Source organism: Trachypithecus francoisi, unplaced genomic scaffold (genome assembly GCF_009764315.1).
Source record: "Trachypithecus francoisi isolate TF-2019V2 unplaced genomic scaffold, Tfra_2.0 Lachesis_group13, whole genome shotgun sequence".
NCBI lineage: Eukaryota > Metazoa > Chordata > Mammalia > Primates > Cercopithecidae > Trachypithecus > Trachypithecus francoisi.
In genome coordinates, this window is record NW_022681458.1 from 87,312,057 (window position 1) to 87,335,747 (window position 23,691).

The 23,691-nt window shown below is 31.6% G+C and overlaps 1 long non-coding RNA gene across 1 annotated transcript; it reads right to left on the reverse strand.

Moving 5' to 3' along the window:
- Positions 1-507: 507 nt before the first annotated feature.
- LOC117095395 lies at positions 508-23,431 on the reverse strand. Its single transcript, XR_004441955.1, has 5 exons — positions 23,139-23,431; positions 6,149-6,228; positions 5,666-5,888; positions 3,552-3,656; positions 508-588 (listed from the first exon to the last, which is right to left on the reverse strand). It is a non-coding gene; the product is annotated as an uncharacterized LOC117095395 (long non-coding RNA).
- Between the last annotated feature and the right edge of the window lie 260 nt (positions 23,432-23,691).

The window sequence follows — 23,691 nt, forward strand, 5'->3', positions numbered from 1 at the left end:
GCATCTTAATAGTCCCAATTTTGTTATATGTAGAGTATGCATACTTTGTTATGATGGTTGTTTTCCTACAGACCTTGCAAATGTAAGGTGCAATTCTGCAATTCCTCTTAGAAGCACTAGTCTTCATTTTATTGAAAAGCAGAACAAGTAGTGGCATAAAACCTATATAATTCACAGGCTTGTAAGTTAAGGCCTCAGGCAAACCATTGTTTCTTTTGTTTTGTCCCCCATACTTGCAGGGCAATCTCAATGTTAACTTGCTGTACACTGAGAGGATGTATTATATGCTGACCTCCCCAAATAATAACTATCAAACGTGCTTTATATCTTCTCTACCTTACGATTGATTCTTAACCTAGTTTCTCTTTTTTGTATTATTAAGTGAATATTATATAAACATTAAGATGGGCGATTTTGTCCATAAAAGATATATCTTTTTAAAACCAAAGTAAGACTGAAAATAACGTTTTACTCACTTGGAAAGTGAAAGTGAAAGTGTTAATGATCCTGTGCTGGAATGGCACTTACCTTAATACTGATGTAGAGGCAGATACCATATTTATCTTAAACTACCCCAGAGCAAAGAACCTGTGAAGAAGACAGTTACCTTCGGAACCATATTTATCATGTAAATAGCTCAGAAAAGGATACTGCCAGTTACATCTTTAAAATACAAAAATGCATGCATTTCCCTATTTTGTAAATGCCAGAGAGATGCAGCATCCGTTAGAGTTAACGGTGCGGCACTTTTGTGTTCAGTAGCATGAATCATTAATCATGAGACAGGCCATATTCTTGTACTGCTTCTGCTTTCATTACTTGGCCTAATTAAACAGTTCTCTGAACTGGAATCTCAGATTCCTCTGTTACAGATTATCATTAATTATGGTGAAAGTGCTCAGAGATGTTGGACTCAATTATATTCTACTCAACTCTGGCACCGTGTGATTCATTGCGCAGCCTGCTCTGCAGATGTACTCTTTTCTTATCTCGCACTCCCACTTTTGTAAATTGGGCTCTGGCAGCCAACAAACTAAGAGTTATGTGCTGCGTTTTCATTAAAAACATGTTGGAGAAGCACAGACCAATTAAGGATTCTGTATTTTATAAGGAGTGATGAGATGAACAGTGGATTCTGGGAGAATTAGCTCTGTGAAGAAGCAATCTCAATCTTATTGTATTGCTAAATTTGGTGCTCGGTTTTTTTTGGTTTGGTTGGTTTCTGTTTTGTTTTGTTTTTTTCAATTGGTTAAGTCTCTGGCTTGGAACTTTTAAAAAATTAAAATAATGTATTGCAAGCTCAATAGAAAGAAACTCAAAATTGTGTTTGGTGCTTGTGTGAGCTACTGGAAAACATTTCCAGTGACATATGCCAAACACATTATAGCTCAAAAGACACTAATTTCATCAACTTTGACAGTCATTTTTATGCTATGTAATACAATCTCTTCTATAGCACTAAGTTTAGGCAGACTGGACTACTATTTTGGCATAGACAAAGCCAGAATATCAGGATTTGCAGGCTTTGGGTACTGTTTGGGATGTGTGTTTGGGGGAAGGGGAGTGTATGATTTGACATATGGTACATGCGAATCAAATTATCCCAAAGTACTTCTATTGCATTTAAAATTTGTTTATTTGTTTAAGGAGTCTATTTTTTTTCTTCTTTTATTCTCCTTCCCTCCCATGTTCTGTCTCTCCCTACCTCTCACCTTCCCTCACTCCCTTCTTTCCTTCTTTTTGTCTTTCTCTTTCGGGGGAGTCAAAAGATTTTTCTTTTGTTCAAATAATACAGAAACTGTATTTTAGTAATTAAAATGTAACAAAGCTTATGATAAAATAATGTCTTCAGTTTCCCCACTGACCACAAAACTGTACCAAAAACTTAAATGCTTAAAATCAATAGTATTTTAGCATTTCATGAAAAGAAAATATGTTTATCTAATTTAAATGTGAAAAACACAAAACTGAAATTTTATTTGCAGATTATCCTTAAGAAGTTGCATGGCCTTTGATACTTTATGGATCATAATTCAGAGATTTTACAGAAACTAAACTGCAGTGATAAACATGCAAATATATTTGGGAAGCGTTTAAGAAGGCTATTCAGTTTTCTCTTCCTAGTGTATCATAAATTCTAAATTATAGTAGAAATACTTGGCATTTAAAACAGCTGGCCTTAAAGTGAAATCAACTGTCATTCAATTTACCTCTGATGTCATTTAAAAAAATAAATTATTAGGGTTTTACCTGAAAACATTTATTTAATAAAAGACAAGTGTTAAAATAATTATGAGAAGTTTGTGTTTTTATTGATAAGATCATATAATTATATCATTCAATGACAATTTTTTTTAAATCTCAGGGCAGAATACAATTTCACAATTTCATCTATAGTGACAGAAGAAAGCTTTAAGAGCTGTACTTATAACTGATCATTTATTTAAATGAAGCAAATAGATTAAAGCCAGTATTTTCTAACTGATAAATTTGTTATTCTTATGTGATAAAAATACTATTTATTCAAAACAAATATGAGGTTAATGATTTCCTCTTTTTTTATTTCCTCTTTCCACTTTAAAGATATGGTACCAAATCAAATAGACAAAACTGCTATGCTTGTCTCCCTTTGTTTCTCATGTGAGAAGTTAACAAAATAGCACACAAGTAACTCTTATCACAAAGCTATTCTCAGAGGTGAAATATGAACAGCATTGTCTTGGTTCAAGCCAACTCAACTAGTCACATGTGTCATCATTATTACTTGCTCTCTATTTTCACAAGTAAAACTTCTGTTTATTTTATATTAAAAATTGTCTTGATCCTCATCTGAAACTCACTTTCCTACATCATGAGATATGTACTGGATATATTCATCCACAAGATCAAGCCCAAAAATAAGGGAAGGGGGCATCTCTTCTCTTATTTTTATGTTATCTAAAAGTTTCTGTTTTGATTTTTCCTAAATGAAGTTTAATTTTTGTATATTTTCATTGATTATGTGTCCATTTTTCCTAAATGCAGGTCAGGAAGAGAACAGAAGTAAAATGATGTGGAGGAAAAAAAGTTCTAGATGTAAGCCTTTTGGCTTAACAGTGTGTAGGTTTTCATATCCTGCAGTAGTTTCAGGTTTTAATATATATGAAAATCAGTGGTCTTGTATCTATGCATATGTGTCGTCTATAATATAATTTTGACAGATGGTGAGCTGGGTAAATCTAGTCCCTGACTATAGAAAACCTTGGCTTGACTTGCACTCTACCAAAACTTGTTTTAAAAAGCATTCACATGTATTTATTTTTTAAATAAAGATTCATTTTTTGGCCTGCCCTTATTTCTCATTGAGATGCCGGCATCCTCATCTTTGACAGTCCCATATATGCATTTTACCTGAGTTGTGATTTTTTTTTTTACAGGATTATTCCATGCATAATGCTGATGACTATACTATTTTACATCTCCTCCTTATTAAAAATAAATATGTTACCTTGCCCCTGTTTGCACCCTCTAAAATTCTGACAACAATATCTTACTTAAAAATAAATACAAACCTAGAAACCAGGAAGCAGTTTCTCCCAGTAGCAGCTCCAGACAGACTGCTCATTGAAAATGTAATACACTGCTGCCGTGTCACAGGTCAGCTGGCAAATGGCAATCTGAATTTTAAAAGGAATATGAATAAAATTCTGTTTTATTTTGAAAATGAACTTTCTGCCCTCCATCATGAATCCAATATATGTCTTAATCTTCTATGCTCTTGAAGCCTGCGGCTCCTGGCTGAGTCCTTTGACTCCTGAACTTAATAAGGAAATAGGTTGTTTTCTCATCCTCGTCTCATTTTTAGAAGGGCTGAAACAAACAGTCCCCTATTTCAAATGTAATTGACAAAGCATAAAAACATGTATGTTATATAATTTTAGGTTTACAACCAAGCTCAGCACTGGGATGTTTTATTTTTAAATTTGATTAAGATGTTATACCTTTGGAAATGTGCTGTCAAGGTTTGAAATCAAAATTTCCGAGTATACGATGCATGTTTACCTTAGAACTGTACATGTGAAGCTGATAAAGGATAGAATGGATAATGGTACACTTCAATTGGGAACATTTTCATTTAACCTGGACATTATTTAGAGCCATACAGAGAGATGTATAGACAGAATTTTAAAATGTATATTTGTGGCTATTGTTGCTGTTTAAAAATCAACTGGGTGTGTGCCATGTCCGTAACTATGTTTGCTTTTTTCTCCTAAATAAAAGTTAGTTCATTATGCTATATTTATAAACTTGTTGTTTACACATCCATTTAAATTAATGACTTCTAATTAGAAAATGCTTTTCTTTCCAGAAAAATAAGATTTCAATTTTTGAGTGTTTGTCCTTTTTTATTTGAAAATTCTAGAAATAATATATTGTTATGGCATAAATATTATTGTCCTTTTTTAAATAAAGTAATTGTAGAAACTACTCTTTAAGAAGAGAAATGATAAAATTTAAAGCACTTAAATTAAATACAATTAGGCGTCCTATGCTGCTAGTACGTCTTATAATTATATTTGTGTAGCATCATCACAACCTAACTGATCATTCTAAGGACATAAAGGCTGACATTTCAAAGTGTATGTGCATCTTGTGTGTGAAACTGAGAGAGAGGTGCACATGAAAAGTTAAGCAATTAGTTATTTTAACACTTGGATTTGGTTTTAACCTAAAACTAGTCCATTATAGTTTTTCAGAAGATAGTTATACTTTAAATGTCTTTTTTTATTGTATGGCCATTCTAAGCTTAGAGCAATTAGCATATTTACAATGATGCTTTAATTATTAAATGTTAGATACACGGAAAATTTTTAAAAACTTTAATTTCAGTAGCTATATCTAGTCCCTATTCCCTTTCCTGATATTCCAATAATGCATAGGATCATAGAAAACATGAACTAATAAATACTTGATAGAGTCATTCATGATTCAACAAATAATTATTGAATATCTAAATATTGAATTAATAACTAAGTATATTAAGATAAATAGAACATGGTGTAGCAACAATAAGATGGTCTTTTAGTTAGAGTAATCAGACAAATAATATAAGAGTTCCATCAGTGAGACAAGTGAAATGATAATGGTAGCAAAGGGGGAGTTAAAAGCACATAGGAAGACAGTTAACCTGGTGTGGGGAAGAGGAGCCCAGGGAAAACATTGAGGGAAAAGTCATGCTTAAGAGTATTCTTAAAAGATTATGTGAACTATGTTAGATGAAGAGAAGCTTTAGATTATATTCCTATGAAGTAAATTAATTTTATGCAGGCATGAAATTTTTTAGTGTGTAAGTAAAAGAAGGGATAAGTATGTGTTAAGTAACCGACAATATGAAATATAGAATCCATATTGTGGATTACTTCTTATTAATAATATTTATTTACTGCTTCCTCATCAGATAGCAGCCATGTAGTTTGGTAGGTAACAGCTTCAGGTCCCGGAACATGTATTGCTTAGGGTAAGCCAATTAGAAGAGTTGTATTTCCCTAGAGAATTATTGTTCCAGGAACTTAGGTTTATATAAATTATCTTATAATGATACATAGACATCTTATCTTGGTTCAGATATGGGCATATGACTTTGGTTGACACGATTATACTATAGGATAGTGATTTTCTTTCATACCTGTAGGAATGATAAACTCTGTCTCGTACCAGATATGAAGGCAGCAGTGATGCTATAGCTGTAGACATGTCCACATTCCAAGCAGGAAGAAGGAGCAGGACACAGAGTAGAATGATACACATGCCAGCTGGGTCATCCTCCAATAAAGAACCTTCCCAGAAACCATACAGAGTGAATTGTTTATATCTTAGTGGCCAAAACTGTGTCAAATTTCTACTTTTAGCTGCAAAGGAAGCAGAGAAAATATTTTCACCTGGCACATGGCTCCCCCAAATAAAGTGCCGCTTCATTAGTAAATAAAACAGTGAGAATTGATATTAGGTAGCCTACTAACAGTTTCTAACATACAGTCCTTGACCTCAAAGTGTTAATAGTCTATTCTGGAAACGTACATATAAAAATACTTACAATATATTTTAAATTCTACTTCTACCAACAAGGTATTGCCAAGGAGAGAGCAATCGTTACATGATAAACATTTACCTGTAAGAAAGCAATAGATTACATTTCCCTATGTAGAAATTCAAGGCAGTTTCTAGTTTCAAGGCACAACAACTCCAATACTGTAGAAAAGAAAAAGAAAGAAAGAAATTAATACATTTTGAAAACCAACAATGGGCATCATCTGTGGACTGATTCCCTGATGCATTGTTTGAGAGAAAATAGCAAAAGCAAAACCAAGGTAGAAAGCCAAGGCAACATTTGAGGCTTTTCTCAGAGCGCTCTTTGCTACTTCACTAGGAAGATGGAGAAATGTGGTGCCTGACAGCCTCAGTGGCTGAACCCTCTTGGGGCTATAATGCACACAGTATTAGCAAGTCCCGTAGCCAACTCATGGGAAAAACAAACAAACAAACAAACAAACAAACAGCAGTCTCAGGTACTAAGAGAAGGCAACCAGCCTCCCACAGCTACAGAAGGCTCTAACACACCATCTTCCACAGAGTTTATGCAGCCCACATGAAGCACAGAATTTTCATGTAGTAGAGAATAAGTACATATCACCAAATATCTAACATTGAATACTGCTTGACAGTAAGTGAAAGTAGCAATCAAGGAAACACAAATAATAGAGCCAACTGAAAAATATTACTGAATAGTGAAATGACACATACATAAAATAAAAAGCAATTATTCTAAAAAATTCAAAGTTTTTGAAATAAAATATGCCTATTCAAATAACAAATATTAATATAATATCCAAATAACAGAATTGATGTTGATAAGGGGCTAAGAAAATCTTCCTGTACAAAATTTTTAAAAAAGTGAAGAGATATAAAATATGAAATACAAATGAAGAGACATGAAGGATATATTAAGACTTTCCAACATACATCTAAAAGTAGATCCAAAATTAGTGTGTTAAAAGAATAAAAGGGAAAATAAAATAAAGAAGGGTCCCTGAGACTTTCTCCAAAACTTAGTAGAATTGTTATTTTAAAATAGTTCACTAAGAATCGAACAGATCATTTTTTCAGACTTATTTATATTCAACAAAATGAGAATAAGGCTGGCTTCAAATTTCTAGGAAAAGAGAAAGTTACTTTAAATGAGGAATGCTTTTCCATCTTTATCACCGTGCAAGGACCAAGGTTCTCTAGTCATGCAAGAACTCAGAAAATTCACCGGTTAAACACATTAATAGAAAATGTACTTCAGCAAAAAAAAAGAAAAAAAGAAAAGTGGATTCAGAATAAAATGGGTGTTTCAAGAGGCAGTCAAGAGCACACATATCAGTTACACGAGATCTGGTGCGTTCAGGGTGGTTTGGCTGTAGACAACACACATATCAATTAAACATAATGTTAGATATAAATAAATATTGATACTATTAAATAATTACTTTAACAGCAATTTGGAATATTATTCCAGATTATAGCAACATGGATACTGATCAGAGAGTGATTAGGAGTAAAAAATCCAAGCAAAATACAAATGTGTAAATATCTTTGTCTTCAGTGGAGTGTGTGCAGGGGTGGAGAATATTTTCACAGGCAAAGGGATAGGCAAAGATTTCTTAGAACATTAAAACCATATGCATCATGGAAATATGATAAATTCACTTTATTGACATTAAATACAGCTGTTCTTTAAAAGACAGTGTTGTGAAAATAAAATGTCAGTTAATAGAAACTACCTGCAAACATAGTGTCAAAGAACTATCTAGAATATGTAAAAAATGCTTACAAGTCTACCACAAGAATAACAAATAAGCAACTGAAGATGAGTCAAATGTTTTCATGAGCACCTCACAAAAGAAGGTGACTGACTGAAAACCAAATGCAAAGGATCTCACTATCAGTATTCATCAAAAAACAAGATACAAATTGAAGGAACAAGCAATTGAAAGCACAGTGAGATACTGCTATTCACGCCCTGTTGAGGGGTTAAAATTTAGTAGATTGACAATAGCAAGTAATGGCAGAGATGTGAAACTCTGGGACATTACTGGTTCTAATGCAAAATTGTACAATCTGGAAATTGCTTGGCTAAAATTAGAATTCAAAAATACACACATATATATATATTTGTAGCTATTGTAAAATGTGTTGAGTTATTGATTTGATTCTCAGCTTGCTTGCTGTTGGTGCATAGCAGAGCTACTGATTTGTGTACATTAAATTTTGTACCCTGAAACTTTTCTGAATTCATTTATCTATTCTAGGAGCTTTTTGGAGGAGTCTTTAGGGTTTTCTAGGTAAACAATAATATCATCAACAAACAACGACAGTTTAACTTCCTCTTTACCAGTTTGGATTCCCTTTATTTCTTCCCCTTGTTTAATTGCTCTGGCTAGGACTTCTAGTACTATATTGAATAGAAGTGGTAAGAGCGGGCATCCTTTTCTTGTTCCAGTTCTTAGAGGAAATTCTTTCAACATTTCCCCATTCAGTATTATGCCGGCTGTGAGTTTGTCATAGATGGTTTTTATTACATTTAGGTATGTCCCTTGTATGCCGAATTTGCTGAGGGTTTTAATCATAAACAGATGCTAGATTTTGTCAAATGTTTTTTCTGCGTCTATTGAGATGATCATGTGATTTTCATTTTTAATTATTTTTAGGTGGTATATCACATTTATTAACTTGCGTATGTGAAACCATCCCTGCATCCCTGGTATGAAACCCACCTGATTATGGTGGATTATCTTTTCGATATGTTGTTGGTAAGCTAGCATTTTGTTAAGGATTTTTGCATCTATGTTCATCAGGGATATTGGTATTTAGTTTTCTTTTTTTGTTGTGTCCTTTTTTTCTAAGATAGGGAGTAAGACAAAAATGTCCACTCTCACCAGTCTCATTCAATATCATGCTGAAAAATTAACTCAGTTCAATATAACAAGAAAAAGAAATAAAATATACATAGAGTAGAAAGGAATAAACAAAAATCCCCATTTGCAGGAGATACGATTGCACAGAAAATATCAAGGAATCTATACAAATAATTACATAACTAATGAAAGAGTTGGGCAAGGCCATCAGATACAAGGCCAACAAGCAAAAACACATTTTTTTCTATATAGTACTAATAATTAATTGAACATATTTTTAAAATAACATTTACATTCACTCAAAAATCATAAAAGGCATAGCTACAAATCTAATAAAATGTGTACAGAATCTATGTACTGAAAACCACAAAACGCTCATAAAAGGAATCAAAGAAGATCTAAATAAATTGAGAGACATACAGTGTTAATGAACTGGAAAACTCAATAAGTAAAAATGTCAATTATTTATTTATTCACAAAAAGATCTAATACAGTTTCTATCAAAATTCCAGCAAAATATCTTTTAGATATAAACAGGTTTACTTTAATGCTTACATGGCAAGGTAAAGGAACTAGAATAGCAAAAACATTTTGTAAAAGGATAAAGATGAAGGGGTTATTTCTCAATCTGATTTCAAAATTCTTATTATAGAGCTATAGCAATCATACTGTGTGGTGCTGGTAGAGAGATAGACATATAAATCAGTCGAACAGAATACAGAGCCCAGATAATGACCCCATACAAATACAGACAACTGTTATTGACAAATGTGCAAAGGGGTTCAATGGAACAAAGATGTCTCTTCAACAAATAGTGCTGGAACAATTTGATATCCATAGACAAAAAAAAAAAAAAAAAAAAAAAAAAAAAAAAAAAAAAAAAAAACCCTCGAACTGAATCTCATGCCTTACCTAAAAAAACTATCTCAAAATGGATTGTTAATTTAACAGTAAAATATAAAGCTGAAAAATTTTTAAAATATGCCATAGGAAAATACCTTTGAGACTTAGGACTTGCTAAAGAGTTCTTGAATACCTTTGAGATCTTGGGCTAGCAAAATAATGATCTATACAAGAAAAAAATAAATAAATTGGTCATTAAGATTAAAATATTTTTCTCTGTGAAAGACATACTCTGTTAAGAGGGTGAAAATACAAGCCACAATGGGAGAAATCAAGTACGGAAACTCAACAGAAAGAGAATAAACAACTAACTTTCAAAAATAGACAAATGACAGTTACTTCATCAAAGAAAACATAGATGGCAAGTAGTCACATGAAAAGTTTTATATTATTTGCTGTTTGTAAAATGCAAATTGAAACCATGATGGGGTAGCACTATACACATCGTAAAATGGCTAAAACTTTTGTAAAGAAAATACTAAAACAAAATTGATAACAATAAAGAACAGAAACTGTGATTCATTTCTGGTGGAAATGCCAAATGGTACAGTTAGAAAAATAGTGTAGCCTGTTGGTGGGACTGTAAACTAGTTCAACCACTGTGGAAAACAGTGTGGCGACTCCTCAAGGATCTAGAACTAGAAATACCATTTTACCCAGCCATCCCATTACTAGGTATATACCCAAAGGATTATAAGACATGCTGCTATAAAGACACATGCGCACGTATGTTTATTGCGGCACTATTCACAATAGCAAAGACTTGGAATCAACCCAAATGTCCATCAATGACAGACTGGATTAAGAAAATGTGACACATATACACCATGGAATACTATGCAGCCATAAAAAAGGATGAGTTTGTGTCCTTTGTAGGGACATGGATGCAGCTGGAAACCATCATTCTCAGCAAACTATCGCAAGAACAGAAAAACAAATACAGCATATTCTCACTCATAGGTGGGAATTGAACAATGAGATCACTTGGACACAGGAAGGGGGACATCACACACCGGGTCCTATTGTGGGGAGTGGGGAGGGGAAAGGGATAGCATTAGGAGATATACCTAATGTAAATGACGAGTTAATGGGTGCAGCACACCAACATGGCACATGTATACATATGTAACAAATCTGCACATTGTGCACATGTACCCTAGAACTTAAAGTATACTTAAAAAAAAATAGTGTAGCAAGTCCTTGTAAAGTTAAATCTATGCTTACCTTGTGACTCAATAGTCGCACTACAAAGTATTTACCCTAAAGTAAGGAAAACTATGTCCTCACCAAAATCTGTACATGAATATTTATAGCAGCACTATTCATAATCTTCCAAACTGTAAATGACCTAAATGCCTTTTAGGAAGTGATTGGATAAACAAACTGTGTTGCATCCATAAAATAGAATAGTAATAAAAGGGGATGAGTTAGCCAGATAATCAAAGTTATCATCAATAGTATTAAGTCATGATAGTATGTATTCTTGATGCGGTGTGATAGAAATGACAAAGGTAGACTTCTGTGATCTTCCTCCCCAAAACTCATATAACCTCAGTGTAATTGTGAGAAAAGCATCAGGCAAATCCTAATCGAGGGACATTCTACAAAAAACCTCATCAGTACTCTTCGAAACTCTTAAAATCTTCAAAACTAAGGACAAACTAAGAAGACAATGCAAGTAAACATGATGTAGTATCATTAATGAGACCTGGGAACAGAAAAACAGCATTAGATTAAAATGAAGGAAACATGAATAATGTATGGACTTTAAATATTGGTTCCTTAACAGTGAAAATATACCATACCATTACAAGATATTAATAACAGGTGAAACAATGTGAGGGCTATGTGAATTCTGTATACTATCTTCGTATTCTTCTGTAAATCTGAAACTGTCTGAAAATGAAGAGTTCATTAAAATATTTTTAAATGCATGAAAATAAACTTTATAATTACAGCCATACATGAAAGAAAGTTTTAAAAATATGAAGTATGCTGTTGATATATGCAACAACTTAGATGAATCTCAGAGACATTTCTCTGAGTGAGAGAAACTAGTCTCAAAAAGTTACTTACTGTATGGCTCCACTTAGGTTCTCAAAAATACTATAGTGATGGAGAACGCATTAGTGATTGTCAGGGGTGAGATGCTCAAAGGAATTTGATTGTGAAGTGATAGCAACAGGAAATTTTATGGGGTGAGAAAACTATTTCATCTCTTTGATGTGGTAATGGTTACTCAAATCTATAGAGTAGATCTGAGTGTTAAAACTCAAATAATTTACATCAAAAACATTTTTATGTTGATTAAAGATAAGTAAATGTAAAAAATAAAGAAGCAAGTTATAGAAATGTACATATGGAATGCTTCTTTGGGGATGAGGAAGGGAAAGAAAAAAGTACATAGAGCTCTGTGGGCTTCTGTGTGTATGGCAATCATCTGGAAGAGTAAAGAACCCACTAAACGTAGTTATTTGGGCCAAGCTGGAGAAAGACTATTCATTACTTTCCTTTAAATATTTTTGAGTTGGTTATTTATTTTAAAAGTAAATGTAAAGAAAAAATAAAATAAACTGTACCCAAAGATTTTTACAGGAATAGTCATAGCTTTTTTCTTTATAATAGCCAAAACCTAAAAGCAAACCAAATGTACATGTAAAGTCGAGTGAATAGACAAATTATGACATTGCCATGTAAGATATTATTTGGCTTAAAAAGTAATACAGATGAATCTCAAAAGCATTGTGCTACTCAAATGGACTCAGTCATTAAAGAGTACATACTATATAATTCTACATATATCAAATTATAGAGGAGGCAAATATCTAGTGAAAAAAAACAAATTATAGATTATCTGGAATGAAGGGGGTTGCAGCATCTAGGGGAGGAGATGACTATGTAGGGAGTTGAGGGAATTCTTTGGGGTGATGAAGATGTTCTGTATCTTAATTGTGTCAGTGGTTAAATAAGTGAATACATTTGTTAAAATTTATCACTTAAATGAATGCATTTTATTGTACGTAAATTATACCTCCAGGTTGATTTGTTAAAAGATTATACCTTACTTAACATTGTAATTTTTTTAAAAAAATAGGGCTGCTAGAGGGGGAATGGGAAAATGGCTTGGAGAAATTGATGCCATTTTATTTCCTTTTAGTTTCATACTTCTTTCAATTTTTAAAAGCCTGGTTGATAAACTGAATCTTGAATGTAAATAATAAATACTAGCTTCGGAAATTGTACATAACTTTAAATTTAAAGCCGTGATGTAATTATTATCTCTTGTTTTTCAGCATGAGAAAAGTTAATAACATTTTTCAGAGTACAGATGAGGTATCCGTGAGCAACTAGAATGGGAATCATTATTCATTTGACAAAGAACAAAACCGAGTAAAGTCCAAGCACTGTGATAGGGGATTAGGGTCTCTAGAGAGCATGGTTCATGACAATTTTTGGTGGCAAGCAAAGGCATCACCATTTCTAGTATTTTTTGTTGTTGTTGTTCCTTTTTTTCCCTTATGAATTGTATGAGAGAACTAATACATCCTTGTTTGTAATCCTTTTAAATTTTTCTAAGCTGATTTCTATGGAATGATATATGATTGTGGTTTAATTTATATGTTCTTGATTAATAGTGAAGTTAAATGTCTTATTTTGTATTAACTGACCATTTGGATTTCAACTTATGTGACTTCCTATTCATATCTTTGTCACTTATTTTACTTCGCTGTTTTTTTTTTCCTCTTACTCTATGTATGTGAGTTTCATAATATTAATCCTTTGAAAGTTGCATGTGTTGCACGTATCTCTTCTGTGACTTGTATATTTCTCTCTTTTTCTTTCTTAATGTTTACTTTTTGTATTTTAAATCTTAGGTGACTAGTTCGCCTAGAATTTACTTTTCAGAATGTTTTAAAGATGAAAATATTAATATCCTTCTTTCCATTTGGGTAGGGGAGTTAAACAATTGTTCTGTCAAATTTATTGAATAATTCATCGCTCCCACTGATTTTAAATGCCTTTATTTGCATACATCAAATTTCTATATATGTATGGGTCTGAATCATTGGTGGTGTTATCCTTTTATCAATGGTGAATTACCAGAATTTCATTAGCACTATATTTAGTCTTCTAAATTGTAGAACCGTCTCCCAATCTTGCTCCTCTTTTTCAAATTCACTATGCCTATTCTTGAATATGTAATATGATCAGCTTGAGAACTTTTGTAAAACAAACTTTTGTGATTTCATTTGAAATTGCAATTAACAGTGGAAAAATTTTCATCATGATATTGACTTTTCCCATTAATAAACATGGTGTATCTTTAAACTTACTTGCATCTTATCTTCTGTGTCCAAATTTTATAATATCCACTGATGTTAGAATTAATCTTGAATATCTTATAGGCTTTGTTACTTTTCTAAGATGCTCTATTTATTAAATCATAAAGTTTTTAATAATATTTTACTGACATAAAAATATAACTTCAATTTAAAATAACTTACATCTACTAATATTTCTATAGATGTGTCTGGATTTTTAGGTAGACAATTCCTTTTCTGAAAACATCCCTTTCTGTTTCTTCTTTAATTTCTAAATTTTAAAACTTATTTCATAGTTTAGAATATCTAATGCAATGCTGAATAGAAGTATGATACAATACATACTTGCTTTGTACATGGATTTAAAGGAAACTATTACATTTGCTTTGAAAAACAATGTTTGTGTAAATTTATGGTAAATAAAACTTATGAAGAAACATTTTTCTATTTCTAGTATTACAAAATGTAAATGTGATTTAATGGTTTATTTTTTATTGAAATTAACTAATTATTTTCATTTCTACTTTAATATTTAATGTGTTGGTTAAAATAGATTTTTAAATGTTAAATCAACTTTGAACATTATGATTTGGTGTGTTTTCAAAGATTATTTTACTATGTTCATATATAAAATTAGTTTTAGTCATCTTTCCTCATATACTTCTTGCATTGTCTGCTATAAAAACTTATACTATCCTTATAAAATTATTTCATAATCATTGAGTTTTTTTACTCTAGAAGAATTTATATAATATTGGACTTCATGTTGCTTAAATGCAAAACATAATATGTTTATAAAACATATATGGGAATGCCTATTTTTTGAGTGAGGGACTAGGTATAGATTTTGCAGATACGGATATACAGAGGTACTATTTTTTCATGAGTAGGGTGGGTAAGTTACAATTTTTAGAAACCATCTAGATTTTACATCTTTTTATACACATTTGTAGGATTTTAGCTATTTTTTTAAAACTGGCAACATTGCACATATTTGACATGTAACATTTTCATTATCGTATAATTCTAAATGTTTCCTAGGTTTCATTACAATTTCTAATGTAATCCACTGTTTACTTATAGTAGGTTATTACATAAAATTTAGGCTACATTTTTACTTAACTCTACCTTAGTTCTTTTCAGCTTAGAGAAGCTATTCTATACAACTACTCCCACATGCCATTTTTTGTGAAAATATGTATTTTGTGTCCTAGAATCTGATGAAGTTTCAAGAGTCTACTACTGTGGGCTAGAAAAATTCAAATTCTCTACATTATAAATATAGGCATTATATATGTTTGTTTGAACTTATTATTTGTTTACCATGTTGTTCTAATCTATATTTTTACTGATTTTTTTCTACTTAATTTATCTATAACTAAAATAAGTATACTAAAATCCAGACAAGGGGATTTGTCAATTTCTCCTGATAATTATGCTAATTAATGCTTTATATGAATTTGGAACTAGTTAAATAAAATAAAACTTTGGAATTGTTATATTTATTTTCTGGAATTTTCTTCTTACTAATGTTTAAGTATATTTATTTTTAAACTACTAGAACTATAACAGCTTTATTTATGTTAACTAGGATTATTAAAAAATTCTTTTAAATACCAGGTTTGGTCAAATCAGAGTTGTTGCATTTATTGATTTTTATTATTTATATCATATTATTTAAATATTTACTTTTAATTGCTTTCTTTTCCTACCATTTTCCTTTTGTAATCTCCAACTTGTCAAATTTTATCTATTCCATATTTTACCTCTATTACTAAGAAAATTAAGCATTAAACTCTTAACTTACATACTTAATAAAGTTTAATGTTACTAATTGTTTCTCCCATTCTCACAAAAATATCCAAAATTTTTAATTCCCAAAACTGTTACATTTTATATTTGTTGTTTATTAATCAGGAAAATATTCATGATTGTTACAACAATTATTGTTTTGTACTGTCAGAATTATTTAGTATTACCCACCTGCTTTTATACACATATATAAAATATTATATATAATTTGTTCATCTTTGCTTTGTAGATCTCATTCCTTTTTCCTTCCTTTAATTTCTTTCTTTCTGATTTATATCATATAGTCATTCTTTTGGGACTGGCATGTAAGTATTGTTCTGTTCCTATCTCATTTTCATTCTTTAAAAACAAATATTTGGTTTTATCACTGGAAAAAATGTGTATATTTGTAGGGTAAAAAGCATGATGTGCCAGTAAAGTTGTATTTATGGAATGTGCCAATCAAGTTCATTAACATATTCATTATCTCACATACTTCTCTTTTTTATGGTGAGAACATGTAAAATCTACTCTCTTAAGAATTTTCAATTATACAATGCATTGTTATTAATTATAATTATTATGTTTTACAATGTATCTCCTGAACTTATTCCTCCTGTACAACTCGAATTTTGTATCCTTGACCATCTCCCTGTCCCCCACCTCACTCACTAACCACCATTTTACTCCACTTCTATGAGTTAAACCTTTTTAGATTTCACATATAAATGAAATCGTGAGGCATTTGTCTTTCTGTGATTGGCTTCATTTCACCTTGCATAACATCCTCCAAGTTAACTCATGTTGTCACAAATCACAGAATTTTCTTTTTTTTTTAAGGCTGAATAGGATTCCGTGGTGTGTATATATCACATTTTCCTTAACCATTTTAAACCAAGTTTAAAAAATAGAACTGCCATGTTACCCAGCAATCCCACTACTGAACATGTATTTTTTTTAAAAAATGAAATCAGTGTGTCAAAGAGATCTTTGCACTCCCATGTTTATTGCCACATTATTTACAATAGCCAAAATATGGGACCAACATGTGAATATCCAGTTTTCCCAGCACCATTTTTTGAAGAGATTGTGTGTTCTGGGCAATTGTGTTGAAGATAATTTGACCATAAATGACGGGATCTATTTCTGCATTCTCTCCTCTGTTCCACTGATGTGTACCAGTGCTATCCTGTTTTGTTTACTATATCTTAGTAGCTGATTTTGATATCAGGTAGTGTGATGCCTCTTGCTTTGGCTTTTTAGGGTTTTCTGTGGTCCTGTGTGAACTTGAGGATAGTGCTATTTTCTTAACATTGTCACTGAAATGTTTATAGGGATTGCACTAAATCTGTAGATCATTTTGTGCAGTTGGATATTTAAAAAATGCGAATTCTTCTGATCCATAAACACAAGTTACCTTTTCATTTACTTGTATCTTCTTCCATCATCATACAAATCTTTCATTCTTTAGTTAAAATTATTTCTAAGTGTTTTTTGATGTTATTTTACATGGAATTGTTTTCTTACTTTCTTTATCAGATAGTTTGTTTCATGTATAGAAACACTACTTATTTTTGTATATTGATTTTGTATCCTGCAACTTTACAAAAATCATCTACAGTTAATACACTTTTTGTGGAATATTTAGGATTTTCTATATATAAGATGATATCTGCAAACAGAGGCAATTTTATTTTCTCCTTTCTGATTTAGATGTTCTATTTCTTTTTAATAATAAATTAGCTATATAATTGACACATGATAAATATTTTTCCCAGCACCTTAAAAATATTGTCTCCCATTAATTTTTGTCTTCTTATGTTGCTCTTAAAAAGTTATCTATAAACTTAAGTATCATTCTGTTACAGGTACTCCCATTTATTATCTTTGGTTGCAATTAAGACTGCTTTCCCTCTTTTAGTGAACTTCCTTATAATATTTTAAATATTTTGTTTAGGACTTAATGTGCAGATGCTTTTGGCATCTTTGTCATGACATCTTTGCCCGTGTTTATGTCCTGAATGGTATTGCCTAGGTTTTCTTCTAGGGTCCTTGTAGTTCTGGGATTTACATTTAAGTCTTTAATACATCTTGAGTTAATTTTTGTATATGGTGTAAAAACGGGGTCCAGGTTCAATTTTCTACATATGGCTAGCCAGTTCTTCCAGCACCATTGATTAAGTATTGAATATTTTCAGAATAAAATACCTAGGAGTACGGCTAATAAGGGAAGTGAAGGACCTCTTCAAGGAGAACTACAAACTACTCCTCAAATAAATCAGAAGGAACACAAACAAGTGGAAAAACATTCCATGCTCATAGATCGGAAGAACCTATGTTGTGAAAATAGCTACATTGCCCAAAGCAATTTATAGATTTAATGCTATTCCCATATAACTGCCACTGACATTCTTCAGAGAATTAGAAAAAAACTATTTAAAAATTAATATGGTACCAAAAAAAGCCCAAATAACCAAGAAAATCCTAAGCAAAAAGAACAAAGCTAGAGGCATCATGCTACCCAACTTCAAACTCTACTACCAGGCTACAGTAACCAAAACAGCATGGTACTAGTACAAGAACGCATACATAGATCAATGGAACAGCATAAAGAAACCAGAAATAAGACCACACACCCACAACTATCTGATCTTTTACAAAGTAATGCATTTCTAGGAACACTTATACCTGAAAGTCTTTCTTGACTTTGCAATTTTTCTCAACAATGCTTAAATTTTCACTGAAGTTCTTCTTTATACAAAAAAACTGGGTGATATTTTTCTTGCAACCACCCAATTCATAACTAATGCTAATCTGTAATTTTTTGAAAATTACCAGATATAAATATTAACAAAAAAAGCCATCTACATACCAAAAGACTAAAACAAACAACTGAAATGTTCTCTCAATTTCAAGACTAGTTTGATCTATAACCAACTCTGTACTATATACAGGAGTCACCTAAAGCAATAATACAATGATACAAACTCAGTATGGCGGAGAAAAAATGCATCAAAAAATTCTTTAAAAATGTAACAATATTAATAACAGATTTTATCAATTCTACTAAATAAAACAAAATAAAGAGAGTACAATTGTTTTTTTTTTTTTTTTTTTTTTTTTTTTTTGAGGCGGAGTCTCGCTCTGTCGCCCGGACTGGAGTGCAGTGGCCAGATCTCAGCTCACTGCAAGCTCCGCCTCCCGGGTTTACGCCATTCTCCTGCCTCAGCCTCCCGAGTAGCTGGGACTACAGGCGCCCGCCACCTCGCCCGGCTAGTTTTTGTATTTTTAGTAGAGACGGGGTTTCACCGTGTTAGCCAGGATGGTCTTGATCTCCTGACCTCGTGATCCGCCCATCTCGGCCTCCCAAAGTGCTGGGATTACAGGCTTGAGCCACCGCGCCCGGCCCAATTTGTTAAATTAAATTTATTTTTTAGGCAGTTGGGTCATAAGAATTAATAATACATGAAAAATACAATTCAGCAGAAGAAATCAGACAAAAATATATAAATGAATAAATGGATAAAATACCTTTTAATAGTGGTAAGTTCTAAAAAATAGATATAATCTATATGGGGGTTAAGGACTCATAATATGGAGATACGTTACATAATACGGTCAAGTAAAACTTTTCTCCAGTAATTTTTGAATTGTTATCTAAGAACAGGTAGGAGCCATTATAAAAACATTTAAGACAGTATTCCTCTACCCTAGCTGCATATTGGAATCGTCCAGGAAATATTAAAAAATATTCTTGACTGTTCCCTCATCCAATCTCCAAAATTCTTATTTCGTCAATTTGGGTTGGAGCATGTGCATTGTTTTATATTATACCCCTTTGGTGTTTGGAATTTTCATTCTCATCCATGGCTGAGAGTCATGGATGAGAATGGCCTAAGGCCATGGTTTTCCACACATTAAAAGCACCTGAAAAGTTTTTAAAATCTCATTTCTCAAGCTGCTTTCAAATCAATTAAATCAGGATATCTGAGGGCAGGTTCTTGGCATCAGTCTTCTTTTGTAACACTCCAAGTTATTTCAGTGTATAGACACAGTTGAGAACCTGTGTTCTGGAGGAAGAATATTCTAAGTAGAGGAAAGAGCAAATGCAAAGGCCCAAAGGCAGGGGTAAGCTTGATGTTTTCCAAGTCCAGAAAGAAAGCCAGATTTAATGAAGGGAATAGAAGTGTGTTGCAAGATGGTATGGTAATGGCAGGTTCAATGAAAATCATCTAGCTGTGATTAATCAGAAGGATAATTAGTATAATTTCTATTTAAAAATTTTTTTGGCCACTGCAGAGATTAGGCAATATATACATAAGAATAAAAGCAGGGATCAATATAAGTAGTCTAAGCAAATAAAGAATATATAAAATGAAGATGAAGAAATAGCTATAAGAAAAAAATAAAAATTATAAAAGAGTAATTTGTAAAACACTATAGAAATAAACTTGAAAATTTAAGTGAAATGAGTCTTTAGCAAAATACACCTAAATTTCTAATAGACCAGTAAACTAACATGATAATAAAACATCTATCAAACCACTCCCAAAAAGAAAAAAAAAAAGGCCTGTATTGTAAGTGAATAAACAAATTAAAATGCTATTTAAATGTATCCAAAACATAATTTTAAGAACAAAGCTCCTAAATTAATTTTTTTGACTCTATCATAGCACTGATAGCAAAACTGGATGAAGACACAAAAGTCAAACCAGCAAACCAAAATAGCAATACAAAAATATTACTTATTAAAATGATATCAAGTTGCAAAAAAGTACTTCCTATTGACCAGATCTGAAAAATAATTAGAATTTTTTTTAAAAAATTCAATTTTTAAAAAATTACAAAAAAGTATATTATTTATGCTGTATATAAAAAATTACATTCTGTGTGCAGATGGATTTCATTTTAGACATATAAAGATTATTTCTTTTCAGAAAACATACTAAAATAATATAGTAACTAACATATACACAAGGACACTTATTAAGATTGAAATTAGTTATTGATAAGACCAAATAAATATTTAGCTACTCTGTTCCTCACGCACATTCTGTGAGTTCTGTGGGTTGCTTTATGGCTGTAATCTATGAACTCTACTAGGCAATGCAGAGCTGGGCTGAACTAACTGGATTCAGGCTGAAGGAGTAACTTATCTAGACCATGTGGCCCCCATGGTATAGGTCAAAGGATCAGGGTTAGTAAAACAATATAAACCCATTAAAAATGTCTGTACCCATGTATCATTGGTCCAATCAAGTGACATGGTCCAACTTAAACTCAATGGAGTGTAAAATTCATGGGAAAGGTGAGAAGAAATACATAATTGAAAAGAAACTGTAAAATCTACCTCTTAAAATAAGCAAACTAAATAAATAAATAAATAAACCCTTAATATTATATGAAAATAGATACCTTCATAGAAGAAAATTAATATCTATATCTTCATAGAATAATATAACAGGGATTGAGCTATCACAAACCAATGCCAACATAAAGCTTAACAACTTAAACATATTTTATTAAAGTGATAGAAATGAAACAGATCCTTACTTTACAGTATTATTGAACAATATTTTGGAAATTTTAGCCAGTGCAATTAGAGAAGAGAAGGAAATGCATGGAATATAAAATTGAAAAGAGAATAGAAATTTAACACTTTTTGCGGATGTTATGACTATATAAGCAAGAAAACTCAAGAGAATATACCACAAATTACAAACAATAAAAGAATGTAAACAAAAGTGAATGGTTAGCCAATTCATATAAACAGCAGCTTTCCTATATTCAAACAGTGGCAAGTTAAGATAGAGAGAAAGAAAAAGTTCTGTTGTTAATTGGGTTGGCATCAATGATGATAATAATCAAGAATATACCTAACTAGAAATCTACTGACTTTATTAAAAAGAAAGATTACAAATCTGATATATTGCGTGACAAACATATAACTGAAAGATATCAATAATCTTGAATGAATAGTAAAAAAACATGTTCTTTGATTAAAAACTGTATTTGTATAATTCTCCCTAAATTAAATTCATAAATACTATTCAATAGAAATGAAAACTCCATCCACCTTTTTATTTGGAGGAACACTTGACAAAATAACACTGGGGTTCATCAAGGAAAATAAATATGTGACAATATCCAGGAAATTTCAGAAAAAGATCAGTAAAGTGACCCTTGCCAGATATTAAAATGGCCACTAATGTGGGTCTGTTTAGATAACTTAAGGTTCTTTCATATAATAATTCATATAAAGCTATTAAAAACAAAAATATGAATTGTCATATGCAGAGTTTCAGGACATTATTTAAAATATATAAAAATATTAAATACTAATATAAATTTTAAAACATACATATCAAATGTTTCTGAAAGAATACACTTAAAACTATTAAGCAGTTACATAGTCTCAGAGGCGCTAGTGGTTTTCCAGTAGGAGGAAAACTTGTACTTTTTATTGTCTGATGCTTTTTTATCATATGCATGTATTACTTTAGTTGCTCTTAATGCTCAAAAAGCTTTTCAGTCCTGATGGGTTATGATGTATCCAGGAATTGAAATGAAATGTATACCCACAACAAATCATATATTTAAACATTACTGAACAAAATGCATTCAAATCATTTAAATAATTTATTTATTTAATGTATGTACTATACTATTAAATTTAAGGCATTCGTTTATCCCGAAAGACATATTTAGCATAAATTTCTCTTGTTTTAATTGTTATAATATTTGACAATAACTGAAAATTATTTGATGTTTCCATTAATTTTTACAGTTTTTACTCTTAAATTGCCATGTGAATGTATTACCATTCAAAAGAGCTAGCCAATAATATCTGGAATATTCTCATTTAGTAAAAAGCTCAGTTAACATCATTCCTTTCAGACACAAGGTTAAAGAACATTGACTGAAGAGTATCATGATACAGTGTTCAAGAAATCTACCATTTTATTGAGTGGCCAGCTAGATAATTATAGTTTCTCATAAAGCGACAATCCAAGTATTCTTTAAGCCTCATCCTTTGCTGGTGTTTCAAAATTCCAAACTAAAAGAGTTCAAGTTATTGTGATTTTCAAATACAAATATTTCAGTATCTGAAATAACTGAACTAACTCCCTAAAATATATAGAAACAGTTAGTGAAGGCTAAATGCAAAGGAAATATACCATCTTACCTTAGTTGCAACCAGATCGCTAAAACAACTTTGCCCAAGAATCTGGCCCTACGGAAACATATTTGATGTTGAAACAAGGTCTCTTTGCTAGTTATTTCGTTGCATGTCCATCTGCTATGTTGAAATTGTGCCAGCTCACAAACTGGTCTGCTATTTTCAGTAAAGCATGTGCCAAAGCAGCACATGGTTTAGACTGGCAGATTACATAAGGCTGCGAGTATCCACTATAATAAAAATTTAGTCTTTTGCCCAGTATGTTTGATCCTTAAATTGCTCACTGCACGCTCATTAACTCAAAAAAAAAAAAAAAAAAATCCCTTGAAAGAGATGACATACTATTAGTTTACTTTACTGTTAAGGAATCTTGACAGAGATGAAATGACTTAATCAGAGGCACAGGTGAATATTTAACGGAATGTTTGTGTTTACTGGAACTACATCTTCTCACCTGAGGTTTTGATGTTTGTATTGGAGGAAAAAGTGTTACAATTCAATAAGGTATAGATAGATATTTTCTGAAAGAGTAGTTAGTGGTGAGAAGGAAACACTTGAA